The sequence below is a fragment of the Lathyrus oleraceus genome, chromosome 7 (assembly GCF_024323335.1).
Source record: "Lathyrus oleraceus cultivar Zhongwan6 chromosome 7, CAAS_Psat_ZW6_1.0, whole genome shotgun sequence".
In the NCBI taxonomy this organism is placed as follows: domain Eukaryota; kingdom Viridiplantae; phylum Streptophyta; class Magnoliopsida; order Fabales; family Fabaceae; genus Lathyrus; species Lathyrus oleraceus.
The window spans coordinates 144,173,575-144,186,185 of NC_066585.1; the positions used below are offsets into that span (position 1 = coordinate 144,173,575).

At 35.8% G+C, this 12,611-nt stretch overlaps 1 long non-coding RNA gene across 7 annotated transcripts; it reads right to left on the bottom strand.

The window, feature by feature from the left end:
* Positions 1-8,960: 8,960 nt before the first annotated feature.
* On the bottom strand, positions 8,961-12,313 carry LOC127106979 (uncharacterized). 7 transcript variants are annotated; one of them, XR_007795588.1, is made up of 9 exons: positions 12,061-12,312; positions 11,823-11,918; positions 11,274-11,721; positions 10,963-11,101; positions 10,380-10,773; positions 10,087-10,244; positions 9,690-9,878; positions 9,432-9,478; positions 8,961-9,291 (listed from the first exon to the last, which is right to left on the bottom strand). It is a non-coding gene; the product is annotated as an uncharacterized LOC127106979 (long non-coding RNA). The 7 variants fall into 7 exon arrangements; XR_007795587.1 differs by having other exon boundaries at positions 9,432-9,878; positions 12,061-12,313; XR_007795585.1 differs by having other exon boundaries at positions 8,961-9,878; positions 11,274-11,554; positions 11,660-11,721.
* Between the last annotated feature and the right edge of the window lie 298 nt (positions 12,314-12,611).

The window sequence follows — 12,611 nt, forward strand, 5'->3', positions numbered from 1 at the left end:
AACTCCTCTCTATCCATGGTTGTGATGATCAAGGCTCCGCTAGAGAAGGAGTTCTTCACGACATATGTCCCTTCATAGTTTGGGGTCCATTTTCCGCAGGAATCATTGTGGATGGTGTAGCGGTAAATTCAAGACTATTAAGCTATGGATAAGCTTAACATTGATAAAACCAGAGTCACCACCGCACTTTTATTGTTTCCAAAGGAAAAGGGAAAAGTACGAACAAAACCCAAAGATAAGAAGTTTTCAAATCAAAACTAATAAAATGTTATATATTACAGGTAAGGGGGTTGGTTACACAAAGGGAATGTGTTAGCGTCCAAAGTGTCCTAGGTACTCCTAGGGAGCCTTTTTTTATGTGTCTATTGTGTTTTGGTATAAAATGATGTTTGCAACAAATAAAGTGTGGGGATGAGAAAAGAATTCATTAATTATATTTTTGTGTTTGACAAGACCTTAGGACTTGTGCCTACATACCAACATAAAAATGAGGGATCAAAACCTCGTAGTTCGTGGTATCAATTTCAAAATGAGTGAATTGCTTTTAATAAAATTTAAATTTTAAAGGAGGCACAAAGGGCCTAAAATAGTTTGAATGAGTGTTAGTTCTTTTTGTCTTTTGAAATTTTAAGTCAATATGGTTAGGTTTATTTACAAGTTTGATTAAAGAAAAGATTTTTAAAATGCAATGGCATAAGGCCAAAGTTTCTAATTGGCAATAAAGTCTAAGTTTAGAAATCACAAGCAAAGAAGGTTTTTGAAAAGAGGGAGAGATTTGAAATTTAAGAAATGGGAGAAGATGAAGAGACTAATCCTAAGCAAAAATTTAAAAGTTAAAAGTTGAAAAGATCTTACCAGTGGGATGCAATCCAACAGACAAGAATGTCATATAGAAACCCATTTTTTCCTTTGGACTTTAGAATCAAGAAATATCAATAAACAAGTATTAGGATGAAGAGTAAGGCATCAAATAAAGATAGTCACATCCAAGCAAGCAACTTCACAGTCTTCTTCTTAATCTTCTCATGTATCAGATGACATAATCCTTGAATGGCTCAGAATAAGGCATTAGACACAGGTTCAAAGTAACATTTTCAACAAGACCATGTAGCATATGAAATCAAGTGGATCCCAATACTTGTATCAGATGAAAGCTCAAATCACAATAGCTTGGTTTCAGAAATGTTAGCATTGGCCAAGTCCTTTTGCATAGGGAATGTTGCCTAATTCTAAGTCCAAAGCTCAGATCAAATCCAACAGTCCACACAAACATTTTTTAGGGTTTTTTGTTGTTTATTAAGTATTTTAAGGTCCTAAGACCACAAACACAAACAAGATACACAAACAAATATATACAATCACAATATATGGCTCAAGTGAGCAAAGTGAAAATGGCATAAACATAAACAAGTTAAATGATATGTAAAATGGAAAATGGAATGGTAAATGACTTGAATTTAAATTGCATAAAGTAAATGACTTGAAATTAAAAGCAATAATAATAAAAGTTAGTCAAATGTTAGTTGATTAGAAGTTAGTGGAGTTTTGCTTTTCAATTGATTAAGTCATTATTTGGAGAACACTCAACCCTCTATTCACAAGCATGGATCCTTGAACCAAGACATCTTCCAAAGCAAGGAAAAAATGTCAAGTTTCCACACAATACCATAAAAGGGGGGATACTTACAATCTCACTTACTAGAATGCTATGCCTTTCGGTCAAAATTTAGCGTTATGTTAAGAAATCATAATTGAACTTATGTAGAAGTCACAACTATCTGAGGTCGGACAATAAATTTTTTGGTGTTAATGCATGTTAGAGATATGGTATAATGAACCATATTCCTAAAATATACCACACACAAAAAGAAAATGATCAAAGGATGGACCTAATCTCATTCCATACTTGTATTGGTTCATCTAACATGAAGTTATTGATGAACCAATTAGCCTTAGGATATTGAGACTTCATTGGTCAATGGAAGGGATGAGATAGAATGGGATTGAAGATGAAGAGGGAGGGGAGATGAGATAAAAACAAATTGGTCATGGGAGGAATTTTATCAAATTAAAATCATTCATTCATTTTGGGAGATGAAATGTACATTTGATAATCCAATGATTTTAATCCAACAAAAATCAAATCAACCTTGACCAAGGTCCAAACACATAGTCAAACTTCACAAGTCAATAAAAATGGCTCAACATAATTTCTACACAATTAATCAATTAAAAATCAAATTAAAATGCATTTAAATTAAATTATGTTTGATCAAAAACCTAAAACCTCTTCAAAGCACCAAATAAATGGCCAAGAGATTTATCATAGGTCAAACAAGGTCAAAGGACCTCGGACAAAAATTTTCGTAATTTTTGAAAAGTCAGAAGTATTTTTAAACAATTAAAAATATGCACAAAAACAATTAATTCACGAAAAATATCAAAATTAATCCAAAAAATAATTTTAATTCAAAAAATGAAAGTGGAAAATATTTGATTTTTTTTGGTGAAAGTCCCATATTCGTTGGATTAAAAATAAAATTAATATGAATTAACTAAAAATAATGGATTAAATGAAATATTCAGAAATTCAAAAAAAGGAGAGTCATCTGATCTCCCTCATTAATTGAGGTGGCAGATCAGATGGATGGAAACACGCGTTCCACATGCGCTTCAGTCAACTGTCCCACACACGTGGTAATCAAAAGCAATACACAAGATTAAAACAATCCAGTTGGATCATATGGCTGAGATGCATGACAACACATTACCGGAGCTATGGCTCCGGTCTTCTTCTCCGGTGGACCTCACCGGACTGGTCCACCATCAACCATCACCAAAATGAAAAACAAGGACATGATTTAAAGAAAAAATGCTCAGGACTCGAATCTGGCCTCAATTTTGTCCAATTCCAAGTATATAAAAAGATACAGGGATTTGAAATTTGAGGATCATGAACTGAGTTGCTTCAATTTGACCTCAAAGCAACTCAACCTTCTTGCCTACATTGATAGGACTTCAGACAACCAAAAATCACAAAAATTGATAGAGAATTGAGAGAGAATCAAAGAGATGAAGTTTCTGAAAAATCACCTTCGAGTTGATCCAATTCCACTTGATCTTGATCTGGATTTGATTTCTTTCTATTCCTCTTACTTGCAAGAACCAAATGAGATGAAAAGGGAAGTGAATTTCTGGAGTTTAAACTTCCAAACAGAAGATGAAGTTCAAACTCGATTTCAAGAGAAATCTTCAGAAATTCTATGGAAGTGAGGGTTTGAATTAGTCTAGCAAAGCTTGGGCAAGGTGTTGATGAAGTTCTAATCACATCGCTTCTCTATTTATAGCCAATGCAATTGATTTCTACACACTTCCATTCAAATGCCAAAAATAGCAATTCAAGTGTGCATACTTGCATGGGCATGTACAAAGCCCAAAGAATGATTGGCAAAGGTCCAAAAGTCTTCACATGTCATACTAAAGGTGTTGCATTAAGCCATGCATTGTTGAATTGAATTGGATCATGACATTCTTCCAAATGGTACCTCATATTGCACCCATGCGCAAGTCCTTTAATTTTGATCCAAATGGGATGATCTAGGACTTTTTGGAAAGGTGAGATCAAGGGGAACAACTTCCATGTTGAACACTTTTTAATTTGAAGCTTGGATCATGATGAATTTTGAGGTGGAAGTTTGGGAAATCAAACATATTTGAAAAATTTCTAAGTCCCAAGTCAAATGTTCACTTCTTCCACCTTGCATAACTTTTTCTATGGACTTCAAATGATAAAGGTTCCTTTATCAAAGTTGTACATCTTTAAAACATCTTCAATTTGGTAACAAATTTGACTCATTTGGATTTGGAATGAAGGAGTTATGCATTTTAGAAGTTGAGGAAAATCACTTGTTCAATGGTATTGGTCCAAAGTGACCTATAATGTTTCCTCTTGGCACATGCATTTGCAAGTTGAATTTGCACTTCATCCAAACATAAAAGTTGAGGTATATATATTAAATTTAATCATGCAATTTTAATGGCTTACATCTCATAAAAATTGAGCAAGTTATGGTCTTAGGAAGTTGACCTCCAAACTAGGGTTCAGACAAAATGACCTGTACTCTTTCACCATTAAAAATAACTTTCCAAGCAAAACTATCTATTTACCTAAATATGAAAGTTTTTTGGAATGTCATTTTAAGTAACGTTTCTCTTGGAATTATTTTCATATGACAAAAAGTGTAGGAGATAGGGTCTAGGGAACCCCAGGTTTGATTAGTTGACTTTCTCTGATCAACCACCATGAACCATCTCGCTAGCTTGGTATTATATTGAATTTTGGGACACATGGAGGATCATATATGCATAAGATGATGTAATGTGAAGTATCCCTTGAAATATTTGATCAATTGTTGAAGAAACTTGTTGAAGAAGTCACACAAGATACCTAAATGAACTAGGGTTTCCAAGGCAAACCAACTTCAAACTCTTGATGATTTCTTGATCAAAATAACATGTGAAGATCATAGGGATCCATATATGATTCTTAGAGCCAATGTGAACCATTTCTTGATTTATCTCCTTGCATTGAGGGTCTCAAACCCTATATATGAGCTTGATAAAGCATAGGTGAGCATGCATACTACCTACAAAAGCAACAAACTATACATTGATATATTTTTGGTATTTTGGTTAGTAAATAAAGAAAAATGAAGTATGATACAATCAAATGTGATTGGTGATATCTCCCAATGCAGACCCAATGAAGGAAGGGTAAAGAGGATGTCAAGGTGTGATCCCAAAGTCAATGCATATGATAAGATAACATGAGGGATCTTAGGGTCAAAATTGGGGTCTTACAGATGGGTAATATCTTTTTCATCACTAATTCAACTTCTTTGAACCGATGAGGACATACTTTCTTGTTGAACACTTTCTTGAGCCTATACTGATATAATTTCTTGTGACACAATGCAGTCATACACTTTTTTCTATGAGGTTCAGTTGGTCAAACCTTGTTTGTACCCATTCCGCCTCTTCCAGTTTGGTCTCCATCGGGATTCTCAAGGAGGGGATCTCAACTTCAATGGAAAGTACTGCCTCTTTGCCATATACCAGAGAGAAAGGGGTTACCCATGTAGAAGTATGAATTGAAGTTCTATAGCCATGTAGTGCAAAAGGGAGCATCCCGTGCTAGTCTTTGTAGGTCTTCACCATCTTCTGGATGATATTCTTGATATTCTTGTTGGTTTCTTCTACGGTGATGTTCATCTTTGGCCTGTAAGGTTACGAGTTATGATGTTCAATTTTAAAACTCTCGCATAACTCCTTCATCATCTTGTTATTCAGATTCAACTCGTTATCAGTGATAATGTTGTTGGGAATGCCGTAGCGACAAATTATCTCTTTCTTGATAAACTGAATGATCACTTGTTTTGTCACGTTGATGTAGGAAGCAACCTATACCCACTTGGTGAAGCAATCGATGGCAACCAGTATGAACTGGTTTCCGTTTGCAGCTTTTGGCTCAATCATCCCAATCACGTCTATGTCTCACATAGAGAAATGCCATGGAGCAGACAAGATATTTAGGGGATTAGGCGGCACATGAACTTTATCTGCATAGATTTGACATTTTTGGCACTTCTTGACATATTTGAAATAATCGTTTTCCATAGTCAACCAATATTAACCTACTCTGAGAATTTTCTTGGCCATTGTGTGTCAATTGGCATGGGTTTCTAAGGACCCCTCATGGATTTCCTTGATGAGCATGTCTGCTTCGTGTCTATCCAAGCATCTGAGCAGAACCATGTCATGATTTCTCTTGTAGAGCACATCCCTGTTGAGGAAGAAATTGGAGGTCAATCTTCAGAGGGTTTTCGTATCCCCACTTGAAGCACCTGCAGGTTACTCTTGTTTTTAAGGTAACACTTAATATCATGGAACCAAGGATTGTTGTCAGGCCCCTCTTCAACTGTTGTGCATCATACTGGTTCATTTCTTCGACCTATTTTTATGATCGGGACTTCATCATGGGATTTCACCTCGTACATTGATGATAATGTAGCCAAAACATCTGCCATCTTATTTTCTCCTCTAGGAATGTGGTAAAAGGTAATCTCCTAGAAATTCTCCTGGAAATTCTCCATCAATTCCAAAACTCGATCACGATAGGGAATCAACTTATGGTCACAGGTTTCCCATTCTTTTTTCACTTGACAAATGACTAGTGTTAAGTCTCCATACACCTCTAGGATCTTGATCTTGAGATCTATAACAACTTCAATGCCCATGATACTCGTATTCTACCATATTTTTGTGCAGTTGAAGCATAATCTTGCTGTGAAGAATGTGTAACCATTCTCTGGAGAGATTAAGACAACCCCAATTCCATGCCCTATGGCATTTGATGCACCATCAAACACAAGCTTCCATTGAGATTTCGGTCCAGTTTCTTCGTTGTTACTTATGACCTCCTTGTTATGTATAACCATAATATCTTCATCTGGAAAATCAAACTATATCGGGTGATAATCCTCTATTGGTTAGTGGGCAAGATATTCTGATAATACACTTCCTTTTATCACTTTTTAGGTAACATATTGGATGTCTTATTCAAATAACAACATTAGTTAGCGGGTGATCCTTCCAGTGAGAGTCAGTTTTCGAAGATATATTTAATGGTACCCATATTTGATATCAACCACGTGGTATGGGTCAACATGTATTGTCTTAGGCGTCAGGCGGCCCATGCTAGTGAACAAAAGGTCTTCTCAAGTAGGGAATATCTAGGTTTACAATCGATGAATTTCTTACTCAAGTAGTAAATAACATGTTCCTTCTTGTCGGTGTCATCATGTTGCCCCAACATATATCCTATCAAACCATCCAGCACTGTTATGTACATAATGAATGGTATCCCTGGAACTAGAGGTACTAAGATAGATGGCTCTTGGAAGTATTCCTTGATTCTATTGAGGCCTTTTAAAAACCTCCATTCCATTCAATAGCTTGATCCTTCCTTAGTAATTTGAAGATCGACTGACAAGTGGCCGTAAGGTGCGAGATGAACCTAGCAATGTAGTTCAATCTCCCTAGGAACCTACAAACTTCTTTTTCCATCCTCGGAACTGGCATATCTTTAATGGATTTTACTTTGTCGAGATTAACTTTAATTCCTCTCTGGATGACTATGAACCCCAACAATTTTCCTGATTTGACTCCAAAAGTGCACTTTGCGGGATTCAGATGTAACTTGAATCTCCTCAGATGATCAAACAGCTTATGCAAGTTGACTATGTGGTCTTCTTCAGTTAATGACTTGACAATAATATCGTCGACGTAAATCTCTATCTCTATATGAATCATATCATGAAAGAGAGTCACCATTTCCCTTTGGTATGGTTCCCTAGTGTTTTTTAGTTCGAATTGTAACAGAAGGTTCCCTAGGGAGTGATAAACGTGGTTTTCTCCATGTCTGCGAGAGCCGTCTTTATCTGGTTATAACTAGAGAATCCGTCCATGAATGAGAAGACCGAAAATTGAGTGGTGTTATCTACCAACACATCAATGTGAGGCAGAGGGAAGACGCCTTTAGGACTGATTATATTCAGATCGATAGTCCATACACATTCTGACTTTACCACCTTTCTTTTGGGACTGACATGATGTTAGAAACCCACTATGGATATTTCTCAATGGCTAAGAACCTTGTATCGAACTGCTTTCTAACTTCCTCTCTGGGTTCTTAGCCATTAGAGAGGAAGTTAGAAAACATCTTGGCATATATTGGTATGACCAAGAAAACATCTTTGCATACTCATGTAGGAGTTCTACTAATCTTGTCTTGATTTCCTTATTTAAGGAAGCTTCGACCTTAACCTCTTTCTTGTTTTCTTCAGTTCTCAGATTGATCACCTACATTGGTTCCTAATGAGGTTGAATTACTTTATTCTCTTGTTTCAACAGTATGGCTAACTCTTCAGGAAGCTCACAATCGTCCTCGTCACCTTATTCCGCTTGGTTAACCAGAAATTCGAAGTTGTAAGGAATTGTAGCAGTGTTGTTTTCAATAGGTTCATTTATTAATCCGCATAAGGAAATTTTTTATTTTTTATTATTTTTAAAATGAAGTGCTAGGAATGAGAGTGTATGAAAGAATGTCGCCACATTTGGAAAACTTGAAATGAAAGAAAATGAAGCTCAATTGAAAACAAAATACAATTTTATTGATAAATAAGTCATTGAAACAAAAAAGGCCCCTACAAAGCTTATCCATTTTCCTTGGGCAGAGCATAAGACTTATTATTATTTTATTTAGAAAACAGTAAATTACATTGCACTAGAAATTATCTCAGGAATCTCGACGGACTTCCAATTGTTGAGAGTAGTATCTGGTAACCAATGACACACCAAGTTGAGCATCTATTCACTTTATTCTTCAACTGCAACCACATGATCTTCACTTCCATACCTAACACTGTGGAAAATTTATTGGAGAGTGTAGACCTTTGTCATACCCCAATTTTGACCCTGAAATTTTTTCATTTTTTTTCATTTTTTATTTGGCACTTGGCCTAAAGTTCATTTGCATACATTCATTCCTAAATCCATATTTTGTGATAAACATTGGTTATTATTTAGCTTTTTGATCATGGTGCTTTGTGATTACAAAATGGATTTTAGTTATTTGATTTTAGTTTTCAATTTTAATTTAATTTCAAAGTAAATCTAATTCCAAATTTCAAGTTAATCTTAATTGTGTTTTTACTAATGATTCAAACTCTAATTGATTTTAATTTCCAAATAAATGTTAGAGTTGATATCAAAGTAATTTTAACGAATTATAAATTAATTTGATTTTAATTGGTTTTATTTGGTTTTTTTTATTTTAACTTGACATTTTGATTAGTCTCAGATTATTTCTAAAATCCATATCCATTTTTTATAACCAAGCATGATCCCATAAACATGTCCATATGCATTGCATTACATGAAATTTGGCATTGTGTGAATCATTTTACATAAGCTAAATACTATTACAACTTATTATATCCTAGTGACTAATACATATTACAATAATTGGTTGGAATTAAAAGGAAATATGGAGGAAAAATTCCACAACAAAAAAAAACTCTTCAACCTTTTCCCTCACCGTCTCCCTCCACCATCATCATGCACAAGACTCACCCGTCACTCCTTGAACCAATCTTCAACAGTCCAGAAATATGTAACATCAGCCAAAACAATCCAACACAACAGCTGATTCATTTTCTTCCGACAAACTTCCTGCACAATATTAACCATAACAATATCAGCAGCGAGCAGCAAAGACAACAGAGGAGACATTCAAACACCGACGGCAACCGCAGAAACAGCCGCAGTCATCTCAACATGATATTATAAATAACGGTGTCATTGCTTCTAACCAGATCTCAAATCAATTTGTTCAGCTTTCGGTTGATACACAAGAACCCTGCAACAAAGCCATAGTGAAATCACAGCAGCATCAACCAAAATCATGACCAAACAGGCTTTGAAATTATTTTATCAGATGGCTAATGATTGTGATACTAAGCCTAACAATGTAACTTTTATCTCAATTCTATCTTCTTGAAGTCATTCAGGTTTAATTAAAGAAGGGATACAAATGTTTGATATCATGATTAGCGAGTATCAATTGGTACCAAACTCAGAGCATTATGCGATAACGGTTGATCTTCTTGGTCGAATGGGAGAGTTGAATACGGCTTCGGACGTAATTAACGACATTCCAATGCAAGCTGGGCCTGATATATGGGGAGCCTCACTCGACGCCTGTCGCCGACATCAAAATATGAAGATGTAATCTGCCTTAACCTCTTCTTTAAGGAGTCCTGAGAAATTCAAACTCAAACCATAAAAAAGGAGAATAAGAGGATCAACAAGCAGAAGAAGCAAATTAAAAAAAATTTGAATGGTTTTGAAGGCTGGGTAGATCCCAAAATCGTTTCTAGTAGTACTAGAAAAAAAATCCAAAAAGAAAATATCACAGTGTATTCCGTAAAAAAAGGAAAAGCCACAAATGACTCAGAGGAGGATTACCTTTCGTTTAAGTGATGGGTCGTTTGAATCAGCTTTGAAGGACCTTTAGTTTTCACAATAGAAAGTCTTCGAAGCTTGCACTGCCGACAATCTCTTGTGGACAACCGGTGAAGCATTGAGAATTGAGAAAGAATAACTTGATGCCGTTGTTAATTTTGCTGTCAAATGCAAGACATAATAACAGTACGACAATTTCTCAGAAGCCTACAATTGTTATAAAGGAATTGCAAATTATTATGAAGCTTACAATTCGAATGTGCATCGGGGCATACTTTTCTGGAGATCATGCTTACCGTTGTTGAACATTACAGTGCAATTGTTCCATGGCAATTAGTAGCTCAGAAGGTTGATGGCTCTTTGGTTGACGAAAGACCCTGGTGTTCATCCTGAAACTTACAACAAAAGATGATAATTACAAACATGTGGCCCAACAAAATCAACCAAACAGTTCCAGACTCGCGACAAAAAGTATGTTTTCGAGATGTGTCGGAATGACTTGTTGGTTGGTTCTCAATTTTCTCTAGAAATGAGGCATGGGTTTTGCGGGATTGTTATCTGCTTGTTGTTAATTTAAGAGTGCTAGCAATGTCTCGTGCATTTGGCAACCGTATGCTGAAGCCATTTGCTGTAGCAGAACCTGAGATCCAGGAGCAGAAAATAGAGAAGAAACCGGGTGAGAGCAATATCCTGCCAAAACAACAACAAATAATGTCAAATTGTTACAAAATTAAGGAAACCTCAGTGGAAGAAAGCAATTTCAATATTTTCAAAGAGAACAATTTCGAGGCAAAAAATGTGATCCTTGGAGACAGAGTCCCATTTATTATGTTTATTACTATAATAATCATAAACCTCAGAAGTTGCTGTGTCGCATACCAAATGGCACCAGTTTGGTCCTCATGCTCAAACCATTTTGTTGTCGCAGCAACCAAACTCCAATCTCACATTTGTTTCACTGCCGCCATTGCCATTCATCACTATAGCACATCTCCTCACCAAATTACCCAACCATAACCTGCAAAAAAATTAAACCAAATCACATTGGTCACTATCAAAACCGCACATTCAACAAGTCAGAGTAAAACAACAGGAACGAGCCATCCAGAGGAAGAAACAGGAACAATTGCAGATATAAGATCCTCAAAAACATGCTTTGAATGACTGTTAATCTGTGTAACAGCTGATACCTCAATAGCTGGAAGAATATCAAGTATATGCTCGAAAACTTTTTCTGGCCAGACTTTAATAACAGCAGAAAGCAGAGAAAATATATGGTTGCGGAAGCTGTAATGGTTCATTCACCTACAACAACAGTTATTGCAAAATCCAATCTGGTCGATTATTCTGTTGATAAAAGTGGGCTTGAGACGGGTTGCACTCATGACTCTAGATTACATTCCAAAGGACTTGATAATAGATGGATTGGGATGCCTTTTACAAACTTGTGCTCAGTCAACGAAACTTCAGCCTTCAATACACAGAAGCTTGATTACAACCTTGTCTACGTTTTATCATTCTGAGAGTTACACCAATGGGCTATCCAATTGAGCCATATTCCGTTTAGAACTCGTACCTGTCACCAAAATTTTATCAGCAGCTACATTGAAACCAGAGAAGCTTTTGCTCCAAATTTCACTGCAGTAACACAAATTAATTAGTCAAAGCTGCAGAATTTCGAAAAATTCCCAAATTGGAATAGAGACAAAACTCAAAGAGAAAGTTTGAGCTCAAATTACCTTTTCCAAATTGTAGCATCAAACAGGATAATTCGAATTCTGAGCCCGGAAAGGAGTTCGCAGGGATGCTTCTTTCACCAAAGACCAAACGAAACCCTAAACATAAATAGGAAAAGCGAATCAGTGAGAAAGGGGACAAAAAATTTAGCGGCGAAAAACTTCAAAAGCGAAAACCCTAACCCCCAAACCAGAAAAGAAATCGATTGAAAGAGGCGAAGGAAGGAGATTCGGTCGTTACCTGAGCTACTGATTCACCACAAAGGTGAGCTTTCTTTCAAAGTTTCACGCGATTGGGAGAGAGACGAGTTGTGAGAGGGATTTGGTGTGAGATTTGTAGAGGGAAGCGAGAGAGAAAAACGGAGATTGTGAGTTTTGATTTCGTGAAAGGGAGATTGGGAGAGAGGAGGACGATGAAGCAATTCGTTGCTGTTGCTTTTATTTTTTTTGTTTTATTTTATTTAGTTCAAGCCAAACAAACCTTTAAGTTATTAAAAAGAAAAACCAATTTTTTTTTAATATGTTTAGTATTTCTTTTTTTATATAGTGTATATTAATGCTGGTTAATTTTGTTTAGAGTTCCCAACCCATTAACCTCTAGAACCCAACAGCCAGGTGGCTGGGTTTCTTTTGGGTAATCCAATAGGTCTTTTTATTATTATTTAGTTTTTATTTTTAATATTTTTTGTTCCAATCCTTTCTGGTTTATATACTCAAAGGGTTATGGTAAATAATAACTAATGATAAATGGTCTAGTGGAGAGAGGGTAGTTTCTAGGTTTTAGTGGATTGA